Below are 12,834 nucleotides of genomic sequence, written 5' to 3' on the forward strand. Positions count from 1 at the left end.
GCGCTTCCCTTCCTCCTCTTTCTACTAATTACCAATATCCCACTGTATCTTCAACAGGAGCTGAGTTGAAAATTGACCAACCTCAGATTTCCCATTTCCTGGTTGGAATTTTTCTCAGTTTTTTGCCTGCCATATGAGTTCTGTTATACTCACAGACATCATTCAAACAGTTTTAGAAACTTCAGAGTGTTTTCTATCCAGCTCTACTAATAATATGCATATTATAGCTTTTATGGCTTTGTAGCAGGCCGTTTACTCTGAGCATGCTTTTCATCCAGACGTGAAAATACTGCCCCCTACCCCAAAGAAGTTAACACAGACTTGCTTCCATTTACCACCTTTACTTGAACTGGCAAATTGCAAGTGAACAATCTGTACCGGCCCCGGTACCTTCACCAGCTTCCAGTGAAACAAGAGCACTGCTGACAGTCTCCTCCCGCTTTACTGCTACACCACTCATATCTGCCTTTTGAGATTTAAATCTCTCTCTTCCTTCAATGTGCAGGATAGTGGGGTATTTTCTTTGACAGCTCTGACAGGTCATCCTTCTTTTACATTCTCTGCTTAAGTGTCCTCTCATCAACCAGCCAAAACAAAAGCCTTTTGATCTCAGAAACTCAACCTTGAATTCATGTGGCTGTGCCTTCACCTGTTGGCAGTCGACCAATAAATGCTCACCAGCACAAAATATACATGAGATACGGGGAGCATCAGAAGGGTAGGTGCCTGGTCTCTTTTACTTTGAATGTTTGTTCTTTTAAAGGTTTTTCAGGGTCACAATCTGCCACTACAGCTACTGCAGTGGCAAAGCTGCTTCCCCAACTCTTGGACTTGAACTGCTGTTTAAAGTCAGCTTCTGTTTTGGTTTTTAAAAACGCTTTGTTGGACAGGGGATCTTGAATATCTCCATACAACAGATCCTGCAGTATTTTGGACTGTTTTTCCATGAACGTCACCAGGACACTGAACTGGGCTCTCAGGTGGCTTCTCTCTAAAATATCACATGCTGTAGACCTCCATTTTTCCCTTAGTTTGTAGGGAAGTTTTGACATGATCAACTTTATGTTGGAGGGAAGATTAAGCTCTTCCATGTTCTGTAGGTCTTGCATAGCGTTACAGCAACCTCATAGATAGAGTGCATAACCACCCAGTCCCTTTCCATCATCTGGTTTGATGTTTGTCCAGTTCCAAGCCTTTCCCATGTAAGCAGTGGTGACTTTGATTTCATTTCCAAAGTGTTCCTTTAACAACCTCTTAGGCTCTGCATAGCCTCTTCTGGCTTCCATATGCAGACAACTACGGACCAGATCCTTGGGCTGACCAGAGGTATACTGTTCCAGGTAATAGAGCCTATCCTGGTGACTGCTTGTCTTATCTTCTATACCATGCTCAAATGCACGCATGAATGGCCTAAAGTTTAGAGGATCACCATCAAACATAGGTATCTCCCTAACAGGGAGTGTGGCTTGTTTGTGCTGTAGTACAAGGAGGTCAGCAATTTCATTCTGCCTTTGCATGACAGTAGAGAGGTTATCATGGCTGGTATTATGGCTGATACCCGCAGTGTTGATTCTATGTTGATTGCTAGACCTTGCTGTTGGCTGCTGAAGGGTGTGGTTTATGACTGTTTTCTGAATAGGTTTTGATGGCTTTGTGGTCAGTTGTTGTAAAACTCTTTGTAGTGAGGTCTTTGGAACTGCAGCTAATGCAGCAAACTCAACAGGTGATGGATCAGGTTCCTCATAGACCTCTGGTTCCTGTTTCTCAAAATAAGACTTAATTTCATCTTCTTGGCTTAGTAAGTGGGCTGCCACAGCATGGGATTGAGAAGTTGACTCAACACTCTCCAGGACCTTCAGTTTGGCAATATACACTGCTCCAAAAAATAAAGGGAACACTTAAACAACACAATGTAACTCCAAGTCAATCACACTTCTGTGAAATCAAACTGTCCACTTAGGAAGCAACACTGATTGACAATACATTTCACATGCTGTTGTGCAAATGGAATAGACAAAAGGTGGAAATTATAGGCAATTAGCAAGACACCCCCAATAAAGGAGTAGTTCTGCAGGTGGTGACCACAGATCACTTCTCAGTTCCTCTGCTTCCTGGCTGATGTTTTGGTCACTATTGAATGCTGGTGGGTGGTGCTTTCACTCTAGTGGTAGCATGAGATGGAGTCTACAACCCACACAAGTGGCTCAGGTAGTGCAGCTCATCCAGGATGGCACATCAATGCGAGCTGTGGCAAGAATGTTTGCTGTGTCTGTCAGCGTAGTGTCCAGAGCATGGAGGCGCTACCAGGAGACAGGCCAGTACATCAGGAGACGTGGAGGAGGCCGTAGGAGGGCAACAACCCAGCAGCAGGACCGCTACCTCCGCCTTTGTGCAAGGAGGAGCACTGCCAGAGCCCTGTAAAATGACCTCCAGCAGGCCACAAATGTGCATGTGTCAGCATATGGTCTCACAAGGGGTCTGAGGATCTCATCTTCATGTGCACTCTGTGACCAGCTCTAGCACAGATTCATGAGCATTCTTAAAGTCATTGAGAACAGCATCAAATGCTTCAAGAATCTCCTTCACAGTTTCAATGTTTCCTCCATTAACAAGAAGGATTTTTATTTCATTAATTTTGCGTGTACACACCAAGTTTGCCTCTCCGGGCTGCATAGAGTGAATTTAGATGTTCCTCTGCCCTCTCCAGTGGAGTCTTATTTGGGATTTCATCCTCCATCATTCACTTTTAGTTCACTCAATTTACAATGGCACAGTTGTTGGTTTGATTGTTAAACGTAATGCCCCTTTAGACCTCCTTTAATGCTTTAAAAACACAGTCATCCATTTCAGCAAATTGACCCATTTTGAATTGAACATGTGCAAGTTCGTCATTTTAGATGCGTTTTAAACATTTCATCCCATTATACGTTTTGTCCCTTTAATGAAGTTTAAACACGCAGTATCTTTAGATCCTTAAGTTGCATTCGTTGCGTTGATGTGTTGCATTTCCACGTTAGGCCAAATATTAGACATATGATTAGGCTACATTGTGCATAGGATCTCAGTGTTCCCCAAACTTAAACTTCTTAATTGTTTTCACAGCGCTGTGTTTTGAATTCCATTCCCAGGTTTATCAAACAAGCATATTTGCGCTTCCATAATATGCATGATCAAACGATCGCATTGAACAGGGCAACTCATTCATTCACAGTGGTTACTCACGGCTGGCGAATTCTAGGAGTTCAAGTCCTTCCAAGTGAGCTGTCTGTTTCTGTATGATAAATTGGATTAAGGAATAAAGACAGACACCAATGTTAAATTCAATAGCCTTGTTAAGCATTGTACAAATCCCTACGCCTGGAGTCTGGGGAACAGTCCAACTAGTCGATTACCTATCAACTAGACTCCGTAACACTGTCCTTGTGGTCCGAATGCAATTACAAATAGAACAATATCCAGCGTGTGTCCGAACCGGAGACTTCCTTCCGATAGTAATCCTTCAGAGTTTTTTGACTTGATTGTAGTGGCTTCCTTTCCTCTAGCCACTGCCCAAACCTGAATGAAGCGGGGTTGTTTCGTACGCATACAGTCCACACTCAAGGTTTCCAAACGGCCAAACATTCAATGACATCCATGGGATATGGTGCAACAAAAATGTTTATTCTTCTTATATCTAACAAAAAAATGATTCTCCAATCAACTTAAAGCATAGATGACTTGATATGGAAAATACATAATATGACCTGTTTGTAATATGTATGTTTGTATGGTCAAAAAAACTATACCGCTCCCGCATCTAGCAAGGACTCCTTCCCCCGAAGGCCCAACTTCCTGCCTGTATCCTAACACACTTAACACAGTACAATGAATGGGCAAGAGGGGGGGGCCAAAAACTAAGTTACACTAACAACAAATGAATATATCTCAATCAGGTAAATATAAATCATATAAATCATAAAGGTACGTACCTAATATTTCATCATATACATTAATATTTAATATATTTACACAAATGTACATGGAGCTCTGTATGTTCTGTCTTTCATACAAATATGTCCAAATCGGCTCTAACATCCATGTTTCCCTGTACTGCATATTCCTTTACCTCACACCCCAGTATACATTTTCTATAAACCTTACTGGACACTCGCCTATGATGTTTATACACCTCTAAATAGTATTTCTTCCTAACTTTTAGTATTGTGCAATTCCACTAGTCTTCATATATCATTTACACTCCTCTCTCCTAGTGCAGGATCAAATGCGCCCCTCCTGCCAGGTCACATTTAAGTGACGTCACAGGATGGTTAGCATCCCCCTCACTCAGGACAGGCAACTCACACACTTTAACACCCTACTTCCTTCCTAAGCCTGTGAGTGAGGGGGATTGCCAACCATCCTGTGACGTCACTTAAATGTGACCTGGCAGGAGGGGCGCATTTGATCCTGCCCTAGGAGAGAGGAGTGTAAACAGCACCAACTCTTTGAAGGTTCTACATTTGTTAAACAACAGTTTTGTATTTGACTAAACTAATGCAACAGGTTAAACTGATAGGATTACTGGACAGGGGTTCTGGGATTGTTTATTTTAAAATGGGGTCAATTCCACTTAATGGAACACTGTATTATCTGATGGGTCTTGAATAGAATTCTTGCTTCCAGGAAAAATGGAAGTCCAATATACGTTAATTAAGGTAGACATAGAGACCATGTCTAAAACAACTTTCTATTTGATGCCTAGGATCAAATATCACAATTTCTTCAGCTGAGAAATTGACTACATTTGCGACAGGAAAAAGTATTACATTTAGAATGGTTAACAGGAACAATCTAAAGGTGAAACAGCTATTAAGTGCGTTGATTGGAAATTGTTCTATTAGCAATACCAGAATATTTGTACATGATTATGACAGTAAGAGACCAATCATGTAATATAATATGGGTGTGTATTGTGACTAGTGCATGCTAAATAAAGCATGGTAATGCCTGGCCATTTCTGTTTCTTTTTGACATATGGTTTAACACACACATACACCAGCACGCACACACCATTTACTGGTTATGAATATGGGTTAGTGGTATTGATACTGTGAGTTTTTCTTTTTGGAGTCTTCAATTCATTTTTAAACTGGGTATACAGATGGATGGAAATGTTTTTGAAAGGTTTTAAATGATTTCAGAAGGTCTGGGAAAGAAGAGGGAGAGGAAATATTTTAATAGGTGTTGATTACTTTCCCATGAGACTTGATCAATCTCATTGGAAAGTGATCAAAACAGGTGGGATTAAATGATAAAATGAATGAAAAACACCAGTCTCTATTCAAATCGTACCATTACTTTGAAATTCTATTATTTCATTAGGAAATTATAAGGAGTTGTAATCTAAGCTGACTAGTAAGTCAAATATGTTTGATTTAACATGTTGTTTTTGAATCACGTGTTCAAAGGGAAAATTACCAGTTCCCTGGGGTTATGGTCTTTGGGTAAATATACAAATGTACTTTGTTCAGTCTGCATATAGAAGGGAAAATATATGTTAACAAGGGATGACAGTTACTCCAAATGGATTGTGATATATGTATTGATGATTACATTTTTATTTTATGTTTCAATACAAAATTCGCAGGATTGGGATACTGGAGTGTGGGTTTCTGCGAGGGATTATGTTGATAACTTCATGATCTGTAACTCGTCCTGAGAGGTCACCAGTAGAATAAACAAATTATTTTTATTTATTTTATTTTTATTTTACCGTTATTTTACCAGGTAAGTTGACTGAGAACACGTTCTCATTTGCAGCAACGACCTGGGGAATAGTTACAGGGGAGAGGAGGGGGATGAATGAGCCAATTGTAAACTGGGGATTATTAGGTGACCATGATGGTTTGAGGGCCAGATTGGGAATTTAGCCAGGACACCGGGGTTAACACCCCTACTCTTACGATAAGTGCCATGGGATCTTTAATGACCTCAGAGAGAGTCAGGACACCCGTTTAACGTCCCATCCGAAAGACGGCACCCTATACAGGACAGTGTCCCCAATCACTGCCCTGGGGCATTGGGATATTTTTTAGACCAGAGGAAAGAGTGCCTCCTACTGGCCCTCCAACACCACTTCCAGCAGCATCTGGTCTCCCATCCAGGGACTGACCAGGACCAACCCTGCTTAGCTTCAGAAGCAAGCCAGCAGTGGTATGCAGGGTGGTATGCTGCTGGCCATTATCATGGAAGGTGACATCAGATTGTGTCTTAATGCATGGTAGGAAAAATTGCCACAAACAGTGTGTGTGAACCTCAAAGCCCTCCCTAACCGGCTGGAAAAAGGGCAATAAGGGTGTGCAATTCAACAGTGACTTTTGGCACTTCTGAGTCTACACACTGCCAACATTTTGGACTAAAGTATGCATTGAGTTACTGATGTTTCATTACTAGGCCATTTATGACAGGAAAACAGGGACCGAGGGGGCTGTGATGATAAGTTATACTTGTTTTATTTTTATAAATGTACATTTTAATAGGGATGATGTTTGCTAAATTGAGAAGTTTGAATGTGAGTTATAGTAAGCACTAAGGACTGTTATTCTAAATTTGGGTTGGATCATTTATAAAATGTTTTAGTTATGTTTTGGATATAGAACTGTTTAGATTTATTAGGTCTATGGAAGCCCTGAAAACCTTATCTGTAAGTATCCTTTGCTAGGGGGGTTAGAATTTATTGGATGAATGCTTTGGTTAACATAAAGGTTTTTGTTTTTTGTTTGGTTCTTGTTTCTTTTGTTTTATTATGTCATTATAATGTTACATTGTATTGATAAAAAGAGGTGTCTGGGTGATAGAATACAAGTAATTGCATATAAGGTTATTAGTCTGTGTTTTGTAATAACACCCAACGATGGAGATGGAGACAGCATGGAGACCAGCATAACATGGGCACGTAACGGATGGACGTTTTCCCCCAGTTTAAATTACATTACGAGTAGTGGGAAGTTATTAAACATGTATTTATTTTAACATTTATTTTTCTCTTTTCTTGTTAGGTCAATATGTTTTTAGGTTTTGTGAAACATAAGAGTGATCTTTGTTCCAAAGGAGGGATTGATGTATATTGACTAAATTGATTTGAGAATGTTTTAGTATGTTTCTAACTGTGGTAGTAAATTAGGAGTAGTGACATGTGTGTTATGGGTTTAGATGGAAGGATATGGAGGTTGAATATTCTTCCAACTCATTCATCTCTTTCCCAATTTCTAACAGCCGGCGAATACTTGATAGATTACAGGCAGTAGTTATTCTCACGGCAGTTGCCGAAGGGATCGCAATTGAAGGGGATTATAGGCATGGGCCATGTTAGTAGTAGCAGGGGTCACTTTAGTAGCATTGTTGGGATATCAATATATGAAGACTCATGCCACATGGATTGGTAACTGGTAACTGGGAGACTGATAGGAGTACAGGGGATGCGGTTAGTCAAATGTCACAAATTATGTTGTCAGGAAATAACCCATGTGTTGCAGTGTGTATTCTCAGGTGAAAACAGAGATAATCTCCGGAATTCAGCCTTTGGTTGAGTGAACATCCAGATACACCAGGAGGGGGTGTTGGGATAGATTTGGTCTGGTCCACACATACGGTACTCCTTACAGCAGTGGTAAAGATCGTCATGTCTCTCTTCGGTGGGTGCATAATTCTCACAAGTAGTAAGGTCCAGCTACATAATGGGTGAGCTTGAAAACACCATGACAGAGGAAGCGGAGCTGAAGAGAGAGAGAGACTAGAGTCCACTGTAGACATACATGCAGATGGGTTAAGTCTAGGAGATACTTGTTCTATTGGTTAATGCATCATATGAAAAGGATAGATGTTAGGGTAATTGTACTCTAAACAACATGTTGAAGGGATTAATGTGAAAGCATATACAGTGCTGAGTTACCTCAAGAGGATGTAACGTTGATAAGGGATACGCACTTGCCCATCAGGTGATGTGCCTATTAAGTGGCAATGAAAAAGTTAAAATGACATGGCTTGGGAACAGCTTTCAGAACCTGGGGCCGAAAGGGGAAGACTGGGCGAAAGCATGAGGAAGCTTGTTTAGGGCTTTTATTTTTGTGGAGTCCAGCAGAAAAGTATCCTGGATGCATAGAATTGTCATGGTCTCAGACTTCGGGTTTCATGAATATACTTATGCATAAATTACTGTTATGTTTTGTGTTTTTCGTTGCTTTGCAAGTCTTATGCTCTTTCACTCTCTTAGGAACCAGCAGGAGAAAGTGGAAAAACTAAAAGCAGCTCAGCTGAAGTGAAGGAAGTCACCAGCTTCAGCTGGAATAGCATTTTGTTGTGTGATTTCGAGATAGAAATAAGATGGTGTAATCATAGAACAGAGGCCATAAGTCTCTGAGTTTGAAAACCTCATGGAAACAGCCTGAACCAGGACCAGAGGTTCCACGTCCGGTGATCCCAGGGGACCAGGACTACATCCGAGTGTTCCGGAAGAAGTGGAACAAGCCAAGGCGAGAGGGTCCCTACGGAGCGGGGAGGAGGCGGCTATCACCGAGCCATGAGGATGCTGATACACCAGGCGGGTGTCCGAAGGGAACGGGAGCAGAGGAGGTCGACGAGCCAGGAAGGAGCTAGGAAGAAGCCGAAGGAGAGGCGGACAAAGGAGCATCTTCTGAATATCCAGAGTCCAGGGATAGGGAGGAGTGACATGCCTGTTGCTCCTGATGACATATCTACTCTGGCAGATACCCCTGATGGAGGCACTGTCCAAGGGGACGAAGAAACAACGACAGGAGAATGGGAAGGAGACTTTCTTACCATCGACTTCTCTGCCATCACATGGTCTTTCTAACAGAGTGAAAACCAGGACAGATGAAGAACGGTAGAATGGCCTTGACAGCAACATCGACCAACCTAGAAGAAATTGTAAACTCACCTCCCACATGCACTAGTACACCAACTAAGACAATGACAAAACCACAAGAAAGTGGGTTGATGCAGAAAATCTGGACATCTTTTACCAACTGGTGTAGCCATAATGAAAACTACCCCAGAACCAAACATTGACCAAACAACATTTAGAAAAGCAATAACAAATGGCTGGTATATGGGGGCTCAGCGGGGCCAGAAAAAAGTATACACATAGTATAACAATGTACTCAATGTAACAGTTGCTGAATGATAAATGCTGTTAGACCTTCTGAATATCGTTTCACCTAGACATGTATGTGACATAGGGTTTGTTCTCAATCTTCTAACAGGTTTTTCACTGTCAAAAATAGATATTAGAGAGGTGTCTGTGAGGAAGGGCAATATGTTTAGGTATCATATTGAGAATGACAATATAAGGGTTTAGGATGTTTATTGATTTTGTTTACTATTTTTCTTGTATTCAACTGAGATAATCTCAGGTAAGGCTAAGAAATGCACATGCTTTAACACTATATGTTCTGACTCACCAGTGTATATGGGAAAGTGGAGCTCAGATTGTTCAAATGGATGTGAGGTTGATTATCTCCATAGAGTTTCATTAGGTGCTCCCATTCTCATCTATACTGGAAAATGTAATTGTGTGAAACTCTGTGAGTTTCAAAGGGGGGATTATGTTGGAGATTTTCCAGTCATCTGATGATTGTCAGTAACCTATACTGTTCTCTTTGAAGTAGAAAGAATAATCAATATAAGCTTAAATATTAGACATATGTAAGCAGAATGAAGGCTAAACCTATGTGAGTGTCCAAGCTAGATCAACATCGAATTGACCATTGGACATGTAAAGAACAGAACGTAAGCAGAATCTGTATAGATGAGGCAAGGTAAACTAACAAGACGTGACTGGTCTGGGCCATATCTGGTCTTATGAAGGCTACTGGACACGCACACAAGTTAAGCAATCATTGGTAATGTAGGTCTGAACTTGTAAAGACCTTTGGACAGGAACATTAGCTAAGGGGTATGCATGTCATGTCACCAATAGCGAGCGGTGTAGTCAGCCTGTAATACACCTAATTTATGAAAGTTGCCAATCGCAATATAAAGTCAAGAGAAGAAAAAGCCTAGGAGGAGAGATGACTAGAAACGATTCGGTTGACTGTTTTGTGTGGATTAATTGTCGGAGTAGAGGACCGTGTGCATTTCAATTAAAATAACAAATGAATGTTTATAGCCCAGGACAAATTAGCTAGCAACAGCAAGCTAGCTAAATAGGACAAATTTGTTTGCAAGTTCAAGCTAGCTAGCTAAATTGCCATACATGTTTAATGCTTTTCGACCTGTCCCCAAATTAATGTAATTGGTTCAAAGTTTGTTTTTATATTTTAACCTGCATGTCTTGATCACATTTGGTGAGGGGGGGCAAAATACATTTATGCACGATGGCGCACGCGCGCAGCTGGTTTGGGTTCCGTGTAAAGACTCACCTGGACTTCATCACCTTCCTTATATCTGTCACTCCCTTTGGTTCCTTCTCCATGCGTTATTGTTTCACGTCTGTACTCTACTCGTGTTTCTTGTTCTGTTCTACGTTCATTTATTAATTAAATACACTCCCTGAACTTTCTTCCCGACTCTCAGCGTACACATTACACCTGGTTTTAATGTAATGTGGAATAAGCAATGCATCAAATACATTATGGGATTATAGTAAACTAATTGAATGCAATCAACCCACAATAAAATACAGTTTATAGGCTAGGCTATAAGTATTATAAGTTTCAAGTTTTCAACTATCATGCATTACAGTAAAAGCAGGACTAGAGGCAGAAACTTAAAATAATTGTCAAAAGAAAATAAGTATCTTGGCTCACCAGTGAAAGCTGCTCTCCAATTGATAACTCGGTGCAATTTCAGGGATTGGCATTAAAGTCTGCTGTTAGAAATGCCATAACCTGACAATCTTTCAATACGAAGGAACCAGAAATCAGTTTTAGTGTACTGGAATTTTGTGCAGTTTGGTTGTTTTCAGAAAGAAAGAAAAAACGCGCCTGTCCAATGAGGCAACGGCGCAGGATCAATTCGACTGATTTTAAGTAAATCCCTGACTGGGTCCTAGCGATAGTCACTTGTGTTCACTAGAATTCCTGTACCCAGATGCCGTTACCATGGAGGTAGGAAAGCTTGAGGCAGTTGTACTGAGTGCCGACAAAGGCATAAAAGACAGAGGCAGCCTCAGTCTCGGACTAGCAGGCTCGTGTAAAATGGATGTCTCAAGGAAATCAAGTTACAGCACGAAAAACCCACCACGAAACTTCTACCCCCAAGCCATGAGACTGCTAAATCGTTAACCAAATAGCTACCCGGACTATCTGCTTTGACCCCTTTCCCACTAACTCATCACATATGCTGCTGCATCTGCTTGTATTCAGTCCTGTTAATTATATGTACATATCCACCTCACTTACCTCTTAACCCTGCACATATGTTATGTATTTTTTTATTCAACCTTTATTTTATCACGGAGTCATACTGCGACCAAGGTCTCTTTTACAGATGAGCCCTGAATTACATAAAATACACTAAATATAAATACAGAAAGCAAGCAGAAAGAAAAAAAGTCAAAATAACACAGCAATCAGTAAAGAGGCAGCAAAACATCACATTTAAGAGCATTTTGAATATTTTTTGCACCTTATCTGTGGAACAAACTCAAGCTAATTTATCTAACTCATTAAAGAACAAAGGAATTTCCAGAGATAGCCATCCTTGAGCTCAGGTGTGGTAACTCATGTGTCAAAAGTTTAGTAATGTTACGTACAATGGGAATTTTTGTAAAAGGGCTTTATAAATTGAAAAAAATTGTCAATAATCAACCGACTGGCTTTCTTGATGTCAATAGTAATCTCTCTGGTACACAATCTGGTTTTCGCTCAGGTTATGGATGTGTCACTGCAACCTTAAAAGGTCCTCAATGATGTGACCATTGCCCTTGATTCTAAGCAATGTTGTGCTGATATTTTTGACTTGGCCAAAGCTCTTGATACTTTAGACCATTCCATTCTTGTGGACCGGCTAAGGAGTATTGGTGTCTGAAGGGACTTTGGCCTAGTTTGCTAACTACCTCTCTCAAAGAGTGCGGTGTATAAAGTCAGAAATTCTGCTGTCTCAGCCACTGCCTGCCACCAAGGGAGTACCCAAAGACTCAAGCCTAGGCCCCACGCTCTTCTCAATTTACATCAACAACATAGCTCAGGCAATAGGAAGCTCTCTCATCCATTTATATGCAGATGATACAGTCTTATACTCAGCTGGCCCCTCCCTGGAGTTTGTGTTAAATGCTCTACAACAAAGCTTTCTTAGTGTCCAACAAGCTTTCTCTACCCTTAACCTTGTTCTGAACACCTCCAAAACAAAGGTCATGTGGTTTGGTAAGAAGAATGCCCCTCTTCCCACATGTGTTATTACTACCTCTGAGGGTTCAGAGCTTGAAGTAGTCACCTCATACAAGAACTTGGGAGTATGGCTAGACGATACACTGTCCTTCTCTCAGCACATATCAAAGCTGCAGGCTAAAGTTAAATCTAGACTTGGTTGCTGCTCTTTCACCCCAGCTGCAAAACTAACCCTGATTCAGATGACCATCCTACCCATGCTAGATTACGGAGACATAATTTATAGATCGGCAGGTAAGGGTGCTCTCGATCGGCTAAATGTTGCTTACCATTCGGCCATCAGATTTGCCACCAATGTACGTCACAAAATAGATGGCATCATGAGGGAGGAAAATGTGGATATATTGAAGCAACATCTCAAGACAGTCAGGAAGTTAAAGCTTGGTCGCAAATGAGTCTTCCAAATGGACAATGACCCCAAGGATACTTCCAAAGCTGTGGCAAAATG

General features: G+C 40.9%; 1 protein-coding gene across 2 annotated transcripts in view; it reads right to left on the reverse strand.

Moving 5' to 3' along the window:
• The window catches only part of LOC129834734 (fatty acyl-CoA hydrolase precursor, medium chain-like), a 29,633-nt gene extending 18,372 nt beyond the window's left edge, over positions 1 to 11,261 (reverse strand). The window contains exons 1-2 of one of the 2 annotated variants that reach the window (XM_055899978.1): positions 10,806 to 11,261; positions 3,223 to 3,271 (exon numbers count right to left, since the gene is read on the reverse strand). The gene's annotated coding sequence lies outside the window, so the exon portion shown is untranslated. The remainder of the gene's footprint in view (positions 1 to 3,222; positions 3,272 to 10,805) is intronic. The other variant, XM_055899977.1, reaches the window with a different exon arrangement.
• Between the last annotated feature and the right edge of the window lie 1,573 nt (positions 11,262 to 12,834).

The sequence above is a fragment of the Salvelinus fontinalis genome, chromosome 35 (assembly GCF_029448725.1).
Source record: "Salvelinus fontinalis isolate EN_2023a chromosome 35, ASM2944872v1, whole genome shotgun sequence".
NCBI lineage: Eukaryota > Metazoa > Chordata > Actinopteri > Salmoniformes > Salmonidae > Salvelinus > Salvelinus fontinalis.